Raw genomic sequence first — 24,262 nt, 5'->3', positions numbered from 1 at the left:
CCTAGAATTATAACTTTTATACTTTTTTCAAGATAAATTCTTAAAATTTGACAATTTTCTATGTTTATCAGCTCAGAGTCGACTAAAGTTCCGAAATAAATTCAATTGGGGTAAATAAGGCAATTGTTAGTTAATTAATAAATTAATACTTAAAATGATTGAATAAGTAAACGAGTTGAACTATGTCACTTTGCCCAGCATGCACTTGACTAATTTAAGAAAACGTTAAAAAAAATTTTGAATTTTGCTATCTTGAATACAAATTATGTTTTTCGTAATCACGTGTTTTTTGCGTGTGTGCAGGCATGTGTGTGTGTGGATATGTGTGTAAGTGTGTGTGTGTGTTTGTGTCTGTTTGCAGACGTGTGTGTAGGTGTGTGCTTGTGTATGTGCGCAGGCGTGTGTGTGTGTGTGTGTGTAGGCGTGTTTTTGTGTCTGTGTGTAAGCATGCGTGTGTGTAGGTGTGTGTGTCTAGGTGTGTATGTACGCGTGTGTGTGTAGGATATGGACGCAACCTGGAGACGGTTTTCGCTAAAGGAGCAGCGTCGTGAGGACGATGGACGGTGGTGCTGGCAGAGGGAGGCGGGGAAGAAATAAAATTATAGAAAGCCAAAAAAACAGTCAAGTGGATGAGAACAATAAGCAATCGTGATTGCTCAAAAAAAAAGTTCTTGACTGACAACAAGATATTAAAATATGAGCACCATTTTTTTTAATCCTAATTGTTATCATTTTTTAATACTCAATGTGTTTATAATTGGGAACCGTACACGCTTTTGATTTTGTTAATACTTAGTGTTAACTGCTTGACAATCTTACTTAATGTTAAGCAGTGTTCGTTGATTTAAATCAGCTTGATTTAAGTCATGATTAAAATCATGATTTTAATTAAGTAGTTTAGAAAAAAAAAACCGTTGATTTGAATCAAGAAATTGTTTTAACAAAATCATTGATTAAAGTCAGTTGATTTAATTTTTATTAATTAAATTTGAATTTTTAGAATGTATTGCTCTAAATTTAACTGCACTGCATTATACTATCTTAACTTCAACTGGCTAAACTACATAGATTATTCTTGCAATAATTTTTATTCCGAAATTACACTTCGGGAAAAAATATATGTAAAAAATTGCATTTTTTCTTATACACCATGACTTTAAGTAAAGTAATTAAGTAAACTTATTAAGTAAAGTAATTGTTTAACAATTTATTTTACACTAAAAATGTACATGATGATGGAAACCTTATCATTAAGCCAGGGGTGCCCACCAAAGGAGGGGAAGGGGTCATGCAGCAGACTGATCCATTGAAATTTTTAGGTGGGTTGTTTTTAGGAGTATTTTTCTCAATTTTGGGGAGCTCTTGATAAGGGGGGGGGGGGACACTTCGTTACATTTAGGGGTGTGTGCTCTTTCCCTTTAGGATAAGGGGCACCCCTGATTAAGCAAAGCGTTAAACAAAATCGCATCTTATCTAAACGTTATGACGTATTTATGAATCTTAAGAATTTATTGAATATTTAGAGAACTAATCCTAATTTTAAGAGTAAGCTGAAAGGTTTATTAGTTCAGACTGCTTCATAATCAAGTTTTAACAATTGCCTTATTCACTCCAATTGAATCTATTTCAGAACATTTGTCGACTCTAAGCTGATAAACATAGAAAACTGCCGAATTTTAATATTTTTTCTTCTAAAAAGTATGAAACATATAATAGGAAATAGTGGTACTACTGTTTCCCAGAAGTATAGTTGAAGGATTGGTGGTAGTAGCGGGGGGGAAGGGGGGGGGCAGAGCAGCTAGAGTTGAAACCTAGTGGTTGATACACTGTTAAAACTACAGGATGCATTCGGCACCTTTCAGGGGAGAAACGCTTGTTCACCAGCGGCACCCAATACGGAGCCGAAATCGCACCTCTAAATAGGGTGAAAAACAGGCACCTTTTAAAAACTAGACAGCCGGAGTGAAAAAAAGGATCCTTCGGAGAGAGAAATGGCACCCTTACTATAGATCCTCCTCCCCCCTCCCCCGTATTGTGTGCGTTTTTAAATACAGTTGTGTACCTTTTTTTTTTTTTTTTAGTTTTGTTTTGATTTATGATATTCTACGTTTTGGACATTTTTCACATTGAACTCGGTATTGGAAATGATTAAAACATGTAATTACAGCATTTGATCATATTTCAGAGTTTTCAACATAGTTAAGAAGTGCTCATAGCGTTAATTCATCTGATCGTGCTCTAACTCAGTGTTTCTCAACCTCTTTTGACCCACGGGCGCGGTAAAAGCAAATGAAAAACTTTGCGGACCGGTGAAATCTTTATCGTTTTCTTAAAGAATCATAAAATAAATAATATGAATAATAACTCTGGGGTCGTTAAAAAACATGTGAAAAAATTCAGAGTTCTGATGTTTTTTTTTACAAAAAGTAATGTTAGAAATTAATAAAACATTAAATATCTACCCCTTCACTTGTATCCAAGATCTGTCACAAATACGTTATAATTTAAAAACGAGTAATTATTTAAAACATGTGAGAAATTATACATTTACTAAAACTTGACGTATTCCGAAAATGAAGCATAGCTGTACTTATGGATTATTTAAATGATGAGCCAAAAATATTCAGGGATATTACAATTACGGAAAAACAAAATCGTTTCATAAACGTTAATCAAGAGTAACAAAAGAAACTGCACATAAAGTTTTTCAACAGTTAAATAAAAAACCAAAAGAAAGTTCTAACGCTTTAGAGGACTGCTAACAGGAAATGATTCTAACACTTGAATGAAAAAGCAAAAAAAAGAAAAAAAGAGCTAGACTGAGAGAGATTTTTTTTTTCGCTATCTTTATGTTATAATCTACGAAGCACAAGAAACATTTTTATTAAGGTTCTTTTGGTGACTAATAAAAGCTGCTTATCGAGTATTCAAGAAAATAATGACAGATATTTTTAGTAGCGTTTTGAATGATGGAAATTTCACGATAGTAACGGTAAACGAGAACTAGAAGACTAACGGTTACTGTGAAAAGCAATAAATGCACTTTTAAACACTTAACTATGTTTGAAAGCCCTAAAAGCTACAAAGTGATCAAAAGCTGTACTTACTTGTAATTTCGGATAATTAATCCTAGAAAAGTTGGGTTTTAATCCAATAGTGTACTTCATTCAATGTGAAAGACACACAAACGCAATCATCATTTGTCCGCCATATTGAGGTGGTTGAATGTATGTCTAAGGCAAAAAGCGCATGCGCAATGAGTCTTTCTGCGATTGCATGATGTTCTGGCTCCTCTGCTCTATTTTCTAGCCTGTGATGCACCTTCAGGCACTATGCTTTCACCTTAGAGGGAATATTTTCACTCGTCTGGAACCCCTGCTTTTAACAGTGTAGTCAAAATTTGTTATGAAGGATTTCTAATTGTCATTGTAAAATTTCTATCATCATGTGTGAGAGTTTTCAGTTTAAAAAAAGAGAAAATTATACTTGAGAACTGCTTGAAAAAAGGGGGAGAAGAGACTGGGGGAAAAATTGTAGATAACTATGCACAATGTACATGTACAGACATTTTATGATAAAAATTTATTATGGACTATGCCTCTAGACTTGCACCAAAAGATCACAATAAAAATTCTATGAACCTTTTTTTAAATTTTAAACTCTAAATTTATTTTGAATCATACATTATTTGTGTTAAAACTGGTCTACTTATACCTATTATTCAAACATAGCTACTGCCATGAAATGAAAATACCTAACAAGTTGCTGTTTCACCTATTGTGTGGGAAATATATTATGTTTTTAAATGTAACGTAGGATCGGTTGGGGTAAGTGGGACCTCTTTTGAGAATAGTTCGTTTTTGAAACCTTATGCATCAGTTTTGAAGCAAAAAATTTTAAACTTATTGTCTTATTTTATCTTATGTATTATTAATAAACAAAAGTTCTTCATTATTTTCTAAAATGTTTTACATATTCTTAACGATTATATTTTTTAAAAAATCGGATGGGGCTCCCACTTACCCCATAGTAAGAGCAGGGCCGGCTCTAGTAGTTCTGCCGCCCTAGGCGATATTGACTAGTGTCGCACCCCAATCACCCCCATTGAATAATAATAATCTTAATATAAAATAATAATATGGGTTTTGCATATTCAAGCTGTGGTACACACTTTAAGTTGTCTTTTTCATTAATAAAGTAGTGCATCTTATATCACTGAAACGGATGTTAATATTTTCAAAAGACTTTTAAGGGGGGCCACGCAATTTGCCGCTTCTAAAACTAAATTGAATTTTTAGTTACATTCCAAAATATGCTTTGCATGTCCAAGCACTGATCAGGGGCGGATCCAGAAATTTTTGTAAGGGGGCTCAGGTTTTAATAGTCAGCGTTACTTCCTACTTAAAATGTTATCAGTTAAGCAGGGGTGCCCCCCCCCCCAAATGAGATCGAAACCCTGTCAATCTTTTCCCGCTACATTTTTTAATGCCGCAGCTTGCGCCATAGATTATATTCCCTTAAATTTTCATCAAAACTCATATTTCTTTAGGTAGACAGGCTAGTCACGTTATCCTCTGCTCTGAATACATGAGATTACAGCTATTAAATAGTTGAAAAAATCTCAGACCACGCACACACGACATGAGGTTTGAGTTGGAAGAGTGCTTTGAAAAAACTAAGTTCATTAGAAATGATTCTTCTTTCGAAAATTAGCAAAAAATTAAAAATAGCAATGGCCCAGTAAACGAACCCAGTCAATTCTTTGAATTATTACGCGCTAAGAATAAGAAATACCAAACAGAACCAAGCAAAAAAAAAAAAAAAATTGAAAATTAACTTGAATTCCGAAATTTTGAATTCAAATTGTTTTTCGCAATCACAAGTTGCGACAAGACCCTGCTCATTGGGGGCAATTGTTTCTAGAAACGGCTCCTGTCCCCCCAAACCTGCTCCTCCTCCTGGGCGGCTACGTATATGTATAGTTGTGTGTGTGTGTTTAGGCGCGCGTGCGTGCATGTGTAGGCTTGTGTGTGTGCGTAGAACTGTGTGTATGTACGTAATCATGTGTGTATGCACATAGGCGTTTGTGTATGTGTGTAAAGGCTTGTGTATGAGTGTGTGTGTGTGTGTGTGTGTATGAGCGTGCGTGTGTGCAGGACATGGACGCTACCGACCAGGAGAAACGGATTCCAGGAGGCAGTGCTCGGAGCCGCACCTGCAGAGGACGGTGGGCGGTGCTCCTGCAGAGGCCCCTGGTCCAAGCTGAAAAAGGAACCGGACATCAAAGACGGCCAAATGAGAACAATAAGCAATCGTGATTGCGCAAAAAAAAAAAAAAAAAAAAAAAAAAAAATTCACATTGATTCCAAGTACTATATTTTCGGATCTAAAAATCTGAAGTTCAATAATAATCATAATATAAATCTTGTCACAGGGGGGGTCAGCTGACCCTTTGACCCTCCCCTGAATCCGCCCTTGGCACTGATACACACTCTAAATTATTTGTACTTTTAAGCTTTGAAGCAGTGAATCTTATGGCGCTGAAACAGATTCTCATACTTCGAAATTTGCCGCCCCTAAAATCTGCCACCCTAGGTGGCCGCCTAGGTTGCCTACCCCAGGAGTCGGGCGTGAGTAAGGGGTAAGTGGGTCACCCCCTTTAATTTAAATTTAAATGAAGCATATCTAAAAAAGCGGTAATGCGGTACATTTTTAGTGTGAATTATTTTTTTGCAAATGCATCCATTTATAAGATAGTTGCTGTCTTTTAAATCTGTATCGTGGAAAATTTTAAAAAGAAAAACAAAGCAATTTCATTAGTGAAATTTATTGAAAGTCTATAGGGACATATATTTTACTTTTACATATAAATGTGTGTTTAATGAACGTAATACAGTTGATTCAGATCAATTTGAGTAAATTTGCCAAAATTATAAGTTAAAAAAAAAAAAAAATGGAAACACTAAATGACTGCGTCTTTGTAAAAAAAGAACCATTATCGCTTCATCCTCAGGGATTATCCCAATATTATCTGCTGAATGCCAATAAAAAGTTTCACTATTCCTATTCGTTCTTGAAAATGCAACACTATTTTTTAATTTGATCATCAACTTCCAATATTAGACCTACTTAAATCGAACGTTTCACAAATATAATCACCAGCTTTAGCAGTTTTTAGCTCAACTATCAATTCCTAAACTAAGTCGTCATAGTTGTCTTGTATTTCGCCAATACAAATACTTAATCAGAGTTGCTCTTTATTTTGAAATCCCCATTATTATAGGGGGACCCAATTACCCCATAGTGAGGGGGTAGGTATAATACCCACTTACTTTGTAGATGGGTATAATACCCATTTACCATGTATAGAAAAAATGTACGGGGTAAGTGGGACCCCTGCTCTTAAATACTTATTAATAATATTTTATTCAAAAATTCTTGTTTCTGTATGAACTTTAAGTTATATTTTAAGTAAAAAATTAATTATCATAAAAAATAATAAAAACTAACCTGGAAACACTTTTTTGAAAAATGTTGCTTGAACTCGCAAAAAATTTTTTTCAGATTTTTTTTTTTTTTTTGACTAAGTGCTATGACTTAGAAAAATTTCACGAATCCCAAATATGTGCTAAACCAATAGCTGTGATGAAATTTAACATGATCTGGGCAACAGAGTTTGAAAGAGTTGAAGAGAGTTTGAAGAGAGTTGTTTATCCCTATTTCAGTTTTAGGGGGGTGACCCACTTACCGCAGTGACCCCACGTCCCCCAGCCAACCCTAATCTACAAATGTTTCAAGATTTAAAAAAATCTGAATGAAAAAATCCGAGTTTTTTGATTTAAAAAGAAAATTAAAAAATCAGAAACCCTGATTTTAAATAGTCATTTCTAATAACCTTTATCATTATTACAATAAAACTATTTTCATATAGAATTTTAACATAGAAAATGTGTTTCACATATATATATGAGCGTCTTGCAGACTAAAATGTTTGAGGGCTTTTTTTTTTTTTTGAGCAATCACGATTGCTTATTGTTCTCATTTGACTGTTTTGATGTCCTTTCATTTTATTTTCCCACCGCCACCCTCTGCACCATCACCGTCGACGGGCTCCTCACGATGCTGCTCCTATAGCGAAAGCCGTCTCCATGTTGCATCCATGTCCTACACACACGCGCATACATACACAACCACACGCACACATACACATACACACAAACACATGCACACACATACACATACACACAAACACATGCACACACATACACCTACACACATATACATACACACACTCATACATAGACACCTACACATACACACACACAAAAACATACACACATACATACACACAACTATTCACACATTCATGCATACATACAGACACCTACACGTATACACACACATACACACAACTACCCACACATTCATGCCTGCACACAGACACAAACACATATGCCTCCACACACATACCCCCCCCCACACACACATTCATACACACAACTACCCACACACTTATGCCAGCACACAGACACAAATACACATGCCTACACACACATACACATACCCTCTACACACAAACGCACATACCCCCCACACAAACACACACGCCTACATACACACACTCGTGGTTGCGAAAAACATAATTTGAATTCAAGATGTCAAAATTCAAATTAATTTTTTTTTTTTTTTTTTGTTTTTGATGTAAAACTAAAACTCATATTTTAAACTGATATATTCATCATTAAATTTGTTGTAAGCGAATTTGAATTTTTTTTTCCAATTAAAAATTTTTGTTGCTCACTTTTAATTAACTGATATTTTTTTCAGCACCTTTTTCACTTTTTAAAGATATGATTATCGACAAACTAGTTTAATAGTTATTTTTCACCTGGCATTAACTAATAATGAATACTAAGTAAAAGTAAATGAATATCAAGAAAATAATTCCATCAATACTTTTTTTTAAAATACATTTCTAAAATATTTTTTACTGAAGTTTATTGAGTACTTTCATCAGTTGAGGTTACACTAATTTTTTTGTTCAGAGGATTAATTTTACATCCTCCAAATGTAACAAATACCAATTCCCAAGAACGTCCAATGTTTGTTGTCCAATTTTAAATTACTCTTTTTATGAATCGTAGCTCTTACATATCCTAACCTAAGTCTATTTCATGCAAATGCGCAATGTATTTATTCAGAATAACCCAAATGAAAAAACGTTTAATAATGCTACTTTATTCCTGTCTCTTTGAATAATTTTATTATTACTAACAATTATAGGCAATTTGAATTTTATCATGTTTATATATTACTAAATTTGAAAATTTATTTGTTCACCCATTTACACCAAGTGTAACCAAAAACAATACATTCTTCTTCTCTTTTCTTTATAAGATTGCACTAAAGTAAATAATTATGTATGTAAATGAAAAAGTCTATATTTTATTTTTTTCCATCATAAACGCTAAATGTAACCTTTATAATTCTTCAAATATTTATATTTTGGCTAATTATGAAGAATAAATGAATACGGAACAAAAAAGAAGACAACCATAAGGGCTTTGCAACCTTATTTTGTAATTAATATTGATTGATACTCATACATCTGTTCGATAGATGGCAGCATGAACGATAAGAAAATCAAGTAGAAAAGCGAAGATACATTGCATTATTCCACCGCATATTGACCGATCCCAAGCGGTAATTCTGAAATCCACGCTATGGCTTGGTTTCTTCCATGCTCGATAGATGGCGCCACTACTTTTTCATGATATTTTTTTTGCTTTCTTTTTAAAAATGTCTTGTGTCTTTTGAAGTTTTAACCATGGATAGCTTACCATCCGGCTTTAGTTATTCAAATATTAATATTACAAACGATCAAAACGAAAATTTAACTTACAGAGTAAAAGAAATCACTGATGAAAATGCTGCAAATGTAAGTTTTAAATTTTTTTTTCTTAATTTAATTGCGGATAATCCCGAAAAAAAAAGATGTTATTAAAGGGACAGAACAGCCGATTTAAATTATTGGAATTAAAAAAAAAAAATGTGAAAATTCATGTGCCTAAAGGTTTAACGTTGTAATTAATTATTTAATCAACGGTCTAATTGATACAACTATATCAGTTAGATAACTTTATCTGCAGTATTCGGGGGGGGGGGGGGGGGGAGTACATATATATAGTGTGAAATGTAAGTCAGAACAGCTCTTTTACAAAAGTACTCCAATAGGCTTTCTAGTTTTTTATTTATTTATTTATTTATTTATTTTTTTTTGAAAAACACAAGGACACGCACACACACACACACACACACACACACACACACATATATATATATATATATATATGGCAATGATTTTTTTTTGGTGGTGGGGGTGTGATCGCTCTCTTTTTTTTTTTGGGGGGGGGAGGACACATTCACCCTTAGTTTTATTTACCCATGTTTTGTAGCATTTTTTAAAATTAATTTTCTGTTTAGTTTGTTCTTTAACTTTTGTTGTTTTTTCCACCAGCACTTACATGTTCTTTACTTAATTGCTATGTTGGGCCTTTTTTGGTTAAAGATTTTTTAAATTGTATTTGTGTTTCAATAAAAATTGAATTAATTTCTCTTTTGAATGGCTTATACAGATTTAACCTAAATATGCTTGTTAATTTTATACACAGAACTGGTTACATCAACCGATTCCGATTCGCCAATATCAACTAATTCCGATCCGCCGGTCGAAATGCGATCCGAAAACTGCTGGAAACGACAGTCCGTTTTGGAAAATTATAGGCAATTTTTTACTTTAACTTTTTGATCGCCAGAAAAAAAAAAGTCTTCGTTCAGTAGAAATATTTTTCTAAACAATCGGGACCGAACCCCATTCGGATAATTAGAACCAGAAAATGTTCTATTTAAAAAAAAATAATTGAGTGTATAAGATGTTACTTAGTTCTAAAATATTTTATTGAAAATGAAATAATAAAGTAAAATTGCAAAACTAAGGAATAATTATTTGAAAATGGGACTGATATTGCACCAAAAAAAAAAAAAAATTATAATTTAAAAATGAATAAATAGAAAAATGAAATAAAAATGAATTATAAAAAAAAAATTGTAAACAAATTTTCAGAACTTATAAAAATTCTCCCCGAAATTCAAAAAATCCCCCCTGGAATCTGAAGTAACAGGGGACAATTCCCCCTAGAAATTGAACCCTATTTCAAACCCTGTTATATATACATTTAATTGAAAGTAACTTGCCTTTGTATTGTAATTGTCAATTTAGCAGTGCGTCCTGTATGCTTTGAAGGACCATCCCCAGAAACTCTTCTGTCTGTCTTATGCACACAGCGATAGCTGATTTTGTATTTATTAAATCTCCCTGATTTCGGATATGTTGTTGCAACACGCCAAGTACTTTTTGTATCCTCACTGTGTTGCTGTAACCAGTTCTGTGTATAAAATTAACAAGCATATTTAAGTTAAATCTGTATAAGCGAATCAAAAGAGAAGTTAATTCAATTTTTATTGAAACACAAATACAATCTAAAAAATCTTTAACCAAAAAAGGCCCAACATAGCAATTAAGTAAAAAACATGTAAGTACTGGTGGAAAAAACAACAAAAGTTAAAGAGCAAACTAAACAGAAAATTAATTTTAAAAAATGCTACAAAACATGGGTAAATAAAACTAAGGGTGAATGTGTCCCCCCCCCCCCCCCCAAAAAAAAAGGAAGCGATCACTCCCCCACCACCAAAAAAAAAAAAATCATTGCCATATATATATATATATGTGTGTGTCTTTGTGTTTTTCAAAAAAAATAATAAATAAATAAATAAACTAGGAAGCCTATTGGAGTACTTTTGTAAAAGAGCTGTTCCGACTTACATTTCACACTATTCACCAAATATCTTAAATAAACAAACAAACCACTGACGTAGACCGGAAGTAGCGAGTCTTATTTCCGGTTAAGCGCCAATCTCCATTGCTAGAGATAGGTGTTCATAGCGAAAGCGATTTTGTTGTGCTTCTTTAAAAAGCAGAATAATGTCTTCTGCGTATTTCAATGCATTAAATAAGAAAGACAAACTTAGTTATTGTTAAAAATTATCCTTCAATGGCTGTGACCTTACCGATCCTTTAGTAGATGGATGGCGAATCTATTGCTAACGATTGATGTTTATAGTGTTCAGGCAATTTTGTTTTCTTTCAGTTCTAGGTAGAATCATGTCTTTTGCGTATTTTAATGCATGAAATGAGTATAATAGGCTTTGCTATTCTCAAAAATTGTCGATCAACGGATCTGATTTTCCTGATCCTTTAAATACAGAAATAAGAAAAAAAAAAAAAAAAACGAGTCTTCGTTTGTCGATCATTACCGCGATTTTAATGATAAGCATTTATGAATACCTCCTAAACAGAAATAAAGTTGATACAAAGTCTGCTTTCAAGAATCACAAATCTACTGGATTGCAAGTACGTTGTGAATTGTAATTCCTATTCTTAAGTTAAAGCTATTTTTTCAAAGATGGAAGCTTTTCTGCACTGTGTTCACACAGAATGGCTATGACAGGGAGTTTTGGTGTCATATTCAATCAATTCTCCTGTTGTAGCTTTTCAGTTCACACACACTTATTACAGTTGCTACCTGATTTTCAGGTTTGATATTTAATATATTTTATTACATATTTGTTCATCACTTTTTTTTTTTTTTTTGTTTAATCGACTTGCTTCTGTAGCAAGATTGATAAACATAAAAAAAATTGAAAGATAACAAAATTTAAATTTAATCTCCGAGTGCTTTCTCCTGCGTTAAAATTGCTTTGAATGTAATACCAATAGCTGTACTATGATACTATACTATAGCCTTAATTAATGTGTTTGTTTACCGATTGTCGAATATCTAAATTTGTTTACAATTACCCTAGTAGCACAAAAAACCGAACGACGTAGAAAAACTTTCAAAACCAATATAGAACTATATTTTCACCGACGTCGAACTACTTAAAAACTTGCCACTTCCGTTACGTTCACGAATATCTGCCCTGAACATTCAGGAATAACGGTCCTGAATATTCAGAAATAACGGTTCTAAAACCGATCGACGTAGAAAAATTTTCAGAAACTACATAGAACTATATTTTTACCCGACGTCGAACTACGTAAAAACTTGCCACTTCCGTTATGTTCACGAATATCGGCCCTGAACATTCAGGAATAACGGTGCCGAATATTCAGAAATAACGGTTCTAAAAACCGATCGACGTAGAAAAAGTTTCAAAAACTACATAGAACTAGATTTTCACCGACGTCGAACTACGTAAAAACTTACCACTTCCGTTACATCCACGAATATCGGCCTTGAACATTCAGGAGTAACGGTTCTATATCGTCACCCCAATTGCTATAAGGCGACGTCATTTTTTCCATTTTTTTAGATACAATAATTTATAAATAAAGAGTTTTTACACTTCTTTCAAAACATATTCATCAAAATAGAGGTTCATTTTATTAAGTGAGAAGGTTTTGTACTATTGCTCGGCACAAGCATGCAATTTCATACATCAGATGCATTTGTGTTCATGATACATGAAGCTTAAGCATTTTCCCGATTTTATTCATGTGAAACCGTGCTTTCTATTTACGTACTTAAAGTACGATGAAATATTAAGAAAAAACCCTTTAAAAAAAGGAGAAAATAAACTTTTTAACTCAATATTGAAAGAAAATTAACCTTTTTCTAAAATTCTTAAACGAAAAAACAAGTAAATTGAAACTTAATAAATGATAATAAATAAACTAGGATTAAATAAGACGGTTAAAATCTTTCACGTTTTGTAAATATGATGGCTTCTGCATTTTGCAGTATAATACAGCAAAAATTTCAGAAATAATTTCTGCTTAACATTTTTTGTCAGTAAATAAAAAGTAGTAAAAATAAAGCTTTCTTACAGTAAAAAAAGTCAACCTTCAAATTCCAATAAATATAAAATAATCATTAAATATATTTTACTTATTATGCATAAATCACCATAATATACCTATAAATGACATCTTCAATAAAACAATAACCACATCAGTAAGAGTATACTTATGTTTTTTCTAAGCATGAGACTATAAACTGAAATTGTACTTTTTCAGGAATACTTTTTAGTAGTAATTTTTAAAAGCATTAACAGAGGAATGAGGAATTGAGGCTTTTAGATTTTCTTTCATGCAAGGCATGAAATTACTTAGTAGTTTCTCAGTTTTTGGGAATAAAGTTGTTATTCAAGAGTCAAAGACTACTCGTAGCAAAATAAAGAGTAGAAGCAAAACTATTTCTTAAAATATTTATTAAAAACGAATTAAACAGAACTGGTTTACATAGTATATACAGGAAACACTGCATCAGCTGTAAATATATGAAGTCAATTAAACACACTAAGGTAAAGACCGGAGCAACAAAATCTAATCATCCATTCACCATGGAGAATTGGGATTGTTCGCAGCACTCAATCCTTTCCACACTGAAGTCTTCAGAATACTTAACCAAATCTTGTTTTCACGTATTGAAATAGCATAGGGAGCACCAGCTAAAAAACATATAAGAATTAAAAACATTAAACATTTTTTACTGTACAAAATAATAAACCATCAATTTTTGGCTATTTTGTGATAGATTATGGAAAAGACATGGAGAATTATTTTTCCTACTTATCGATAACTTACAGTCGACTGTATACCAAGTAAGAACAATCTGTTTTTAGACAGTCACAGGGGAGAATTGAATTAGTCATGTTGATTGTACCAGTAATGTAATGTTAAAATTGCAAAAAATGCACTTTACTTTGAAATAGTATGAATGGCTCAGCCAAGGAGTTTTGGAGTCGAACCTCCCGAATAGAACTCTCAATTTCAACACATATAGCAGGGTTTAGTTTTTTACCAGGACATGGAAAAAAACTAGGTTTTTTGCAGGTAGAAACTGTGGTGAAAACCTAGAAAATACTGTCAGCCCTGCGTAATTAGGTAACAGTTGAATGAATACCCAGCTTATATGAATAAAACCTCTAAACCTCTTGGAACCAAATATTTCTCCACAGACGCAATGTTAAAGATCCCCCCTTAATCAAATAATTTCCCCCAATAATTAAATAACATTGATTAGCTTTTGATAATATTTTTGTTGAGAAAAATTTTGAACTGACTAGATATCTAGATATAAGCTAACCAGGAAACATCACGATCAAGGAAATTCAAAAAAATTCCAAATTGGTGGCATTCGAAAGAGCATTGAAAAACATGTTTATGGCACTGAAACCACGTGCCCTCGTGACCACATTATCGAAATATGAGGTCTTAAAAATTGCCGAAATTTTTAGTAAAGTCGCCAAATTTAGCGAGTTTTGTTCAGAAATGGAAGGTACGGCGCGAATTCAACATCTGCATCTGACAAGACATTTCACTTCCATATTTGATCACCACCAAAGTGCGTGAGAAATAGCGCATTAATTCTTTACTCGGGGTGACTACCATGGCGCGGGGTGTCGTGGCACAGACTGCGGCATTGAAATTTTTAGGGGCTTGTGTTCCGGGATATTAACGTGCAACTGTATAGGGGAGAACGCCACCGCCCGAAATATTTGTTTTATTTTATTGTAAAAACAATGGAAATATAATGTATATTGACTTCAAACCATATTTTCTTTTGACGAATCCCCTAGACCCCGAGGGGAGTTCCTTTAAACATTTGTTTCCAACTGCAGAAATGTGAATGTGGGTGTGTCTTTTATTGCTTTTCGAATAACTAAAAGTAATTTTCTCGAATAATTAATTTGAACCTCCCCTCTGGAAAATGTTATGGAGAAGGTCAAGATAAAAATGTCTTTTAGCATTTTAGGTAGTAGTAGTAGATGTAAGTAGATTTTTCTTCACTATTTTTCGTGGTTATTATCATTGGTGAAATATATTTTATTTCTAAACAAGGTTCTCATAAGTATTAATTATTTTTTCTTTTAGGTTCTGTGCAAAGCTAATTTGTTCTGATTTTTGACATTTTACTGTAGTAATAAAGCAAATTAAAATATACTGCAGTGAGAGGTTCCCCGAGCTTAAACTTTTGGGAAAGCAAAAATTCTCAATTTACCGAAAGAAAATTCAAATTTTGCCGAGCGATAAAATACGAGTATGCGCAAATAATAATGTATGAAAAGCGACTTTCGGGAGTTAAAAAATTGTAATTATGTCCTCTAATTTGCCGAACTGTCAGACGAAATTTGTCGAATAAGGAAAATTTTTGGGAGGTCACAGTGCAATCCCATAAGTGCGCTCCTAACTGCAGTCAACAAGAACGACCTCCTATTACTGCGACCGATCTGTCATAAGGTTCGAGTACAAAATCTCGTTTAAAATTCCACAGATGTAATGATATTTTAGCATCCAATAGAACGTATTAGCTGAATACATTTGAATATACCGTTCAAAGTTTAAACGTTTTTGTTATTCTTAAGACTGTCTGTTAAAAAATTGATGTTTAAAACTTTTATGCTTCTGCGGGTGAAATATTTCCACTGAAAGAGTTAATTCGATGATGAAACTGTTTTGAAAAAAATATGATAACCGTAGAGAAACGATAAACACACTTTAAAGTCTTTTTTTTTTTTTTTGAAAAGTCGTAAATCTGAAGTCTACAACAGTATCTAAATACGAAGAAAACGACAATTTTAAAGATTGCAAATCATGTTCTCAAATTAAAAAAAAAAAAAAAACGATTTCTGTCAGTTATTTCCAGTGTGTTTTTCGTTATGTGTATCGTTTTCAAGTTATGTGTAAGCCCTCTAACAAGTCAAATAAAAAAAAAACTGTATTAATTTTTATTTTGCTCGTATTTGAATTCACTTTTAACTTGAAACATAATTGGTAAAAGTGACTTCAGTATGTTTAAAAATGACTAAATAACATGCAATATGATGTGCATTTACGTTATAGCGACTTTCAGTTGCAGTGACAGACTTTTTCGAACTACAGGGGTTGTTGTAATGAACGTAGACTATAAAATTTTTGATAAAAATCTGTTGTGAAGTAATTTCCGACATCGTTAGTTTTGCTGTGCAAATTTTTGACATTTTCTATCCGTTGTTTTCTTTTTTTTTAATTATTATTTTTTTTTTTTTTTTGATTTTCAATTAAAAAATAAACATTTTCGCTAGCAGTGGTCAGACAATAAAACTTCATGAATAATAATAACTTTTGAAAAAATAAATAAGAGCTGGGATACTACAATCCATGATCATTTTCTTTCAACATCAAAAACTATCCATTTTATTTTCAATATATAAGCTTTAATAATCATGTTTTTTTATCTTATTCATTTTAATTCTCGTACATAATTATTAATTACTTACAACACATTTCATAACAAGAGTACAAATTTAAATTAGTTAAGTAAAACACACTTGAAATGCACTAAAATTCTGAAATGCATTATTATCACGATTACAAAGTTAAATCCTACGTTCAATTTCGTTATAAAGTTGTAGCTCCTCTGGATAAAGCTCTCTAGTTTCCATTTCACAGGCTTCATAGTTACTTTTTAATTTTACCCACACAAGTAAAGGGTTAATTCGAAGCATCGTTTACGCGCTTTGCAGATGACCAGAAATGGGAATGAGAGTCTTGCTAGACGCAGGCGATGAAATCACGTGGTATTTTAAATTTCTTGCCAAGTCTTTAAATTTGGCGAATTTTCGTAAGATTTCGACAAACTTTGACCCCCCATATTTTAAAAACTAAAGGACGAGGGCACACAATATTTGGGTCAAATTTTTTTCTAAAGTTACTCTTTCGAATGCGGCCATTTTAAACTTTTTTCATGATTACTGAGCTCGTGATGTTTCCTGGTAAGAACAGCTATTGACGTAAAAATGTAAAACAATAATTTTCGCTATCAATAGGAGAGGAAACATTCTTTTTCCATCAAAATAACTCTTCTAATCCACCTAATTTCTTTTGTCGTTGAGAAATATACACGTTTCAGACAGTAATAAATTGATAAATACAGTACGCTCTTGGTGTCACGAAATCGAAGGAACAGTAAAATATATATATATAGGCAGAGTTTTCGACATAACAAGGTCATAATCATAATAAAATACTATTCTAAAAATTAGTCATGATCACTAAAAATAAGTGTAAATATGTAACGAAAAAAAGTCTTAGTTGAGAATAACAATTGAAATTTTTTAAATGAGTCAAAATTAGAGAAAAAAGAATGCTCTAGTGAAGTAGCAAAACATAATAATTATCACGACTAAACTTAGCAAAGATTTCGAATACCAAATTGCAGAATGGTTTCAAATGAGATTCAAGCGCCTCAACACAAAAAAAGGTGCTCAAAAGATTGCACCATTCCTTGTGTCTCTAAAGGGGGGTCCCCGTTCATCTCCCCTTTTATGGAGGTGAAAATAGAGTCAAAAGGTCCAACCAAATGGTGTGAAAAGTTTTAGGTACGTACGTTTTTTAGGCTTCTCTGCAGGCTTGGCAAAGTATCGGACACTACGGTAAAAACCCTGCTTTTTACCGTCCTGTCCAAAACTATATTTATAGAAAAATTTTAGTTTGTGACAAAACATCAAAAACAAAATAAAATGTGTCAAAGAAATGTTTTATACTGAACATTTATTCAATGTGAACATTCAACTTATTTATGCAGCTGATTTTAATCTAATTACATAGAAGTTAAATTCTTGATTAAAATTTTAATTTTTATGCATTAATTATTTATTTTTTTTGATAAAGTAATCAAATTTCCCTATGTTTATACATGTGCAAATGAAAGTGGGGTTGGCAAGGTTTATAATGCCCTGTTCAAAACCCTTGTGTCCAAAATTACTTTCTGAGAAAATATGACAGAATAAAATGTGTCAAAATTATGTTTTTTTTTTTTTTTGACTATTTAATATATTTATTCAACGTGAACATTCAAGTATAAATATATATGTATTTATACAACTGATTTTAATCTAATTATGTAGAAATTAAATTCTTCATTAAAAATTTCAATTTGTATGCAGGTTTTTTTCCCAGCCATAAACCAAATTTTTTGACATTTGTGCATGTGTACAAAAGAAAATGTTCAAAATATTAGTGAAATAATCGACTTAAATGCAAAATTTTTTACAGTTATAGGATGTATTATACATCAAAGGTATGAACCAAAAAAAAGATATTCACAAGCAGGGGGGGTCAAGAGGGTGCGGTCGCACCCCCAAATTTTTTAAGCAGAATGATAGAAAATGGGTGAATTCAATTTATGTAAATCGGAAATCAATGTTCATTTTAAAAAATCTCGCTGGTTCTCAGTAAATATTTGATGAAACTCAACGCATTCCCAGACTAGAAAAAGTGTTTTTCGTTATTTGGATGATGACTTAAATTCATGAAGTATTTTCCGGCCTTTTCAGAACATAGAAAAGTGATAGAGAACCATGGTTAATTTTAACTAAAGAAGACATTTCCTCATTTTGGCTAAATATTTCATACTTGTGTGCCCACTGTAACGATGGCATGTTCAATATGAGTGGCTCGTGCAAAGTGGTGTGGCTGCATGGTTTTCACAAGAAAAGTCCTTGATATTATTCAATAAATTTTATGCTCATTTTTTAAGTGTATATTTATTTGATGAGTGTTTATCTTTTTCTTCTGCTAGAAACACGTTTCAGTTGCTCAATGCATTATATGCTTTCATAGAAACTTCTTAAAAATGCATATGATTATTGAATTAAAAAAAAAAACATATCAACAAATATCTTTTATGGCGCTCTATAAGTATACAATCTCGGAGTGACAGAATATGGTCTTCACGAGTTAAAACCATAAAATTATTTCTCTATAACTTCAAAGCAGTGATTTGACGATTGGAAGATTTATTGCAAAACAATTCTTTCAATGGTGAAAAAGCTCATACCCTTTACCACGTATGACTTTGTTTGAATTTTTATTCAATTTGTTTGTATTGAGGAAAGGTTTTGAAAAATGCTTTACTCTATCAAAACATCTTCAATCCACTACCCTTAATTTTCAGACTATTCAAACCACAGTTCCATCTACAATTGATCTGTGCAGCATACTACCATAGTTCAATCTACAATTGAAACTGAAACTAGATTTTATATAGATGCATATTTCAATCAATCGTGAAACCTTTCAAAAAATTCTTCCTCCGAGCCAATTTTAAAAAGGTGCGAAAAAAAAAAAAAGTGACGAAAACCCACACACACGATGTAAAGTCAAACATTGTTTTCTTAATATTTTGTATGAAGTAATCAATTCAGTTTCGGATAAAATTAACACAAGATTTGATGATATTTTTTTTCTGTATGGTTGGCTCTATATTATCTGGATTGGATGTTGAAAACAAAAAATAAAATGTTTCAATTTTGAGTAAAATTTTTAGCACAAGGCAAGAAAAATTACAAGCAATATACCGACAGACCGGTTATCACATCCAGAGACTGCAGTTTCGTCCTTGTTATGGACTCATCAGTCTGGAATAGTGAATAACAGAGCTGGATGCAGAAGACATCTCATTGAAGCTGAGAGCGCCTATGAGACTAGATTATTCAGTGATGTAAAATTAAGCCCTTCACAATTTTTGAAGTTGCCTGGGTGATTTTAAGAGCAAGATATAAAAAGTGTTTTCATACATAACTTTGTTACTTCAATTATTTTTTGATTTTTCCTATCAGCTCAGCTAGTAGAGAAAGATTTCTTTGTCTCAGGAGGTTAGAGAATTATTTTCGAAACACAATGGGCAAAAAAATTTTCTATTTAGTTGTATTGGTAAAACAGCACGACACTGGGCACTGACAGATTAGTAACACGATTTCCTGCTCTTCCGAATTCGAAAAATCATGCACTAAAACTTTCCCAAGAGGTATAAAAACTTGAGTATCGAGATGTTTTGTGAGATAACGTATTAGAAAATGAATCAAAATTTTAATTGTTTCCAAACACAAATTTTTATTCATAGTAAACCGATTTTATGACCACTCCCTGTTAGATAATGTGTTTTGTACCACACTGTAGTAATACAAAAAAGGCAATTATAGAAAATATGAAATTTTTATATTATTAAATAGATTTTTGGTATAAACAAAATTTATATAAAAATACCTTCGATTTAAAAATAAAAGCAAATAAATCATTTTTTTAAGCAAATAAGACGTTAAAAGCAGAAATATGCAGGAACACTGCAGACACATGTTTTGGCATTACAAGGAATATCTTTTTCAATCCACAAAATGTGAGCTTATGTGTTAAAAATATCCGACAAAAGTCGGATATTTTTGTAGGATGTCTTTACATTCATTAGCTCACTTTATGCACTACTGAAAGAGACCTTCCTTGCAACGCAGAAGCACAGGTCTGCAGGATTTCTGCACATTTGTGTTTTAACACTTAATTTGCTTTAAAAAATTATTTACGTTTGGCAACTAGAACTATAATAGGTTGATATAATTTGTTTTAATTCTAACTTGGTTAATCATACCTTTTATTTATTTGCTTTCTTCTAATTTTAAAAAATAACATTTTTGTAAAATTTTTGACACAAGCAAAAGTTTTTAAATGATGCATAATTAAATTTCAGACGAAGTTTTGTTTTAAAAACTATTATGTGTACATGGAGGTCTATACTACAGTTCCAATGAGTTCAAAATTCATCATGTGTTTGTCTGTGGTTTTTAAAGTATATTTGATATTCAGTATTCGGCCAGGTAGTGACAGGTCGAGTATGCGGCACTCGGCCAAAGTGCTCGTGTCTAATAGGGAGAATTCTCAAACATACAAACACTGGCACACTTAAATACAAGATGATTCTTTTGAATAGTTCATTGATAGTTAAGAATCGAGTGAAAACTGATAACATTAAAAAATTTCATGATAACAAAAAGTGATTATTTGAACATGCAAATGAATAGAGAAAATTGGGACTGAGGGATTTTGATAACAGCAATAAAGGATTGATAACATTGACCCCAATCATATAAGGCAGAGACTACTGTACATTTTCTATAATATGATTTCTTACCATTTTTGTCCGGGTCTGCAGCAACATTATTGCTTGTTGAGTATATCCCAAAACTAACTTTCCTGCAGATTTTTCAAACACTAACTAGGTAACAAATCTGTAATAGAAAAAGAAAAATGAATGCAAACAGCAGAACTATCCATAAACTAAACACACACACACAAAAGGGGGTAGGTACTTTACATAAATTAGACAAACATCAAAGTTAGAAATCGATAAAAATCCTACTGGTCCTTCGGACTAGTCAACATGAAAATGTACTAGTCTGCAGACAACATCATTGGTCCGCTTTAAATTTAACCAATAAATATGTCTGTACGTAAAATTATTTACGCTTTAGGATTGCATTTATTAAGTAATCTTTACTAATAATGAAACTGAAAGTCTGTATTTGGATCTCTGTCTATTACGCGTATAGCACCTAGACTATTTGGCCGATTTCCATGTAATTCGGCAAACACTTCAAAGCGATTTTTTCAAAATTCGATTTTGTTCTTTTTCTATTCCAATTTTAAGAACATTTTACCAAGCAAATTATCATAACATGGACAAACAATTGCCAACAATATGTGCCAAGGGGTGAGCAAATTAACATAGCAAATTGACGAGGAATTCATCATCCATCATTTGTAAATATACAGGCAAACCAAAAGACCTTTTAATTTTCTACGACGTGCAAAGCCGTCCGGGTACCACTAGTTTTAAATATAACTTTCTTATTTTTAACTAATTGATTTAACATTAAATAAAGCACTACATTCAAAAATTTTTGTTTGGCAATAAACATTTAAATTTTAAACAGCCAAGCGTTATGTATGAAAACTAATTTCATTAATCAACCCTTAAAATGGGCTACCAAAAATTTGATAATTTAATTTTGCCATTTTTACTTAGTTTCAAATGCTGAATAAAATGTGGATGATTCATATAAATTATGTACTTGTACATCGATTTAAAAAAAAAAGTCAATGAATGGTTTGGCTAATAATTAGTTCAGGCATCAACCAGGCTTATATGCTTTTGAATTTTTTCTAGCAAAGTGTGATCATAAATTGCCAGGCGCTGGTGGAACCGAGGACCACCGTTTTTTTTTTGTGGTCTGATGCAGGTTTCACTTGTCTGGGACCAGTGGACCAGCCATAATTTTGAACGCTGAACATTTTGCACTATTAACAACAAAATGAACTAATTTCATACACAAAATAAGTGAAACTAGAAACATTTTTTAGTGTTCAAAACCTAAAAGCCCTTGCACTGAAATACAAAAATAAAATTTTGAGCAGCAAAGGTAAACACACTTTCAATCTATATCTAATATTTGAATTGAAACACTGACATATGCATTTTAGACCAGAAAAACAACTCCTTTTTTTCCCAATAATAGTGAAATCCTTTTCCTCATTTAGTAAAAAGGGACCCTTGTCGAAGTGTACCAATAAAGTTATTTCATCCACCCCAGATCAATATAAAATGCATTGGATTAAAATGAAACTGAGAAACTAATTCCTAATCCTAAGTAGAAAGGGGAAGTCTGCAAAAATTATTTGCATCTTAAAATGCTAATCAAGAAAATGCATTTGAACAAAGTACTTCAAAAGAACTTACAGGACCAAAATAGTTTGGAACATAAAACCATCTTAGATGCATAGGAAATAATATTATTTGTACATTATTTGCTAACAAATCTTATGCAAACATTACTTAATAAATTTATCTCTGCCATAAACAATAAAACAAATATCAAAGCAAGTGTATAAATTAAAATCTTAAGGGGTAAGAAAAGAACTGAAATTATTGGGGGGGGGGGGGGGATGCTACCTCAATTTTTAAAAGCTGGAAAATAAAAATAACATGGAATAAGATCAACTTAAGTTCAACACACATTCCAAATACTCAACTCACAATAAGAAGAAATAGCGTTGTAAATAATACAAAAATCAGCCAAAAACTACAGAATCATAGCATTTTATATTTTGTAACTTTGCTTGTAATGTTACTTACTTAAATTGTAGTGCAAAATGATGTTTCAATATGCTGAATCCAACTTATCAATGGCGATGTTTCTTTACACGTCGGTCAATGCAGGAACGATCCTGGGTCCATGGTTACCATATTGGCGACTTCATCTATTTCAAGGCAAGTTCTTATCAACATGACGAACATGATGCCAAAAAAAAAGTGCGATACCATAAGCGATACAGTTGCAGTTTATTTTTCCTTTTTGGAAACACTTCCTGAAGGAGTATGTTCTTTCCGATTTTAAGTGTACTTTTTTCATGTATTTGGTATTTTCAAGAATGGTGAACATCATTAAATGCAAATTATTTTAAGAAAATAAAACTGGTTTGTTCTGTATTCTAAAGTTATATATTTTGAATTATAACAAACTAAATGACGTTAGAGTTTTTCCGCATTTTTTATGAAATTCCATTTGCACCAAAAAAATCTTTCCTAAATCAGAGATGCTCCTCTTCCCCCTCAAGAACAATGATATCCCCTCCCCTCAAATGCATCCCCAAAATGAGATCCCCTAAAAACGACAAAGACAACTTTTAGTCAACCCTCCTCTCCCTAAAAATTTCAATCATGCTGTCTCCTCTGAAGTCCCACTCGTTGCACTTTATTTATCTATTATTTATTTAGAAGCTAGACAGCTTCACATTGATAGAGGACTGCGTGCCAAGCGCCTTGCCTCCGGACACACACAGGAAAGATTTACAACACTAGAGAAGGAAAATAACACTCAAGGCACAGGCGGGAATCGAACCTACGATCTTCGGCTTGGAAGACGAAGCTTCTACCACAGAGCTACGGAGGCCCCCTCGTTGTACTAACTACCTTAATTTTGATAACATATTAATTGACCCCCTTGAGTGCGAACCGTACCACAGAAATTTTAAGGGGTATCCTGGGTGCTGCTCCCAATTGGGGGGTAGGGACAACTACGAAACACATAGATGCAGAGGGGTACCCACCTTGGGGAGGTCATGGCGCACTGCACCATCGAAATTGTTATGGGGGGGGGGGGGGTATTTCGAGTGATATTTTCCCTGTTATGGGGTCTTATTTTGGAGGGGGTGCACCCTTGCTCTTAAGGGGAGGGGGGGAACCCCTAGATGCAGTAATTTTGAAACTTTTTCTGCAAAATAATAGTTGTAACATTTTTCATTAGAAATGGTTCATTAAAAATTTTTAAT

The 24,262-nt window shown here is 32.6% G+C and overlaps 1 long non-coding RNA gene across 1 annotated transcript; it reads right to left on the bottom strand.

Annotated features, from left to right (window-relative positions):
- Nucleotides 1–13,357: 13,357 nt before the first annotated feature.
- On the bottom strand, nucleotides 13,358–23,132 carry LOC129229987 (uncharacterized). Its single transcript, XR_008581137.1, has 3 exons — nucleotides 23,067–23,132; nucleotides 21,066–21,162; nucleotides 13,358–13,569 (listed from the first exon to the last, which is right to left on the bottom strand). It is a non-coding gene; the product is annotated as an uncharacterized LOC129229987 (long non-coding RNA).
- Nucleotides 23,133–24,262: the final 1,130 nt, after the last annotated feature.

This window comes from Uloborus diversus, chromosome 9, assembly GCF_026930045.1.
Source record: "Uloborus diversus isolate 005 chromosome 9, Udiv.v.3.1, whole genome shotgun sequence".
NCBI classification, from domain to species: Eukaryota; Metazoa; Arthropoda; class Arachnida; order Araneae; family Uloboridae; genus Uloborus; species Uloborus diversus.
Note: the sequence above shows the minus strand (reverse complement) of the source record. Positions and strands in the feature narration are given on the sequence as shown.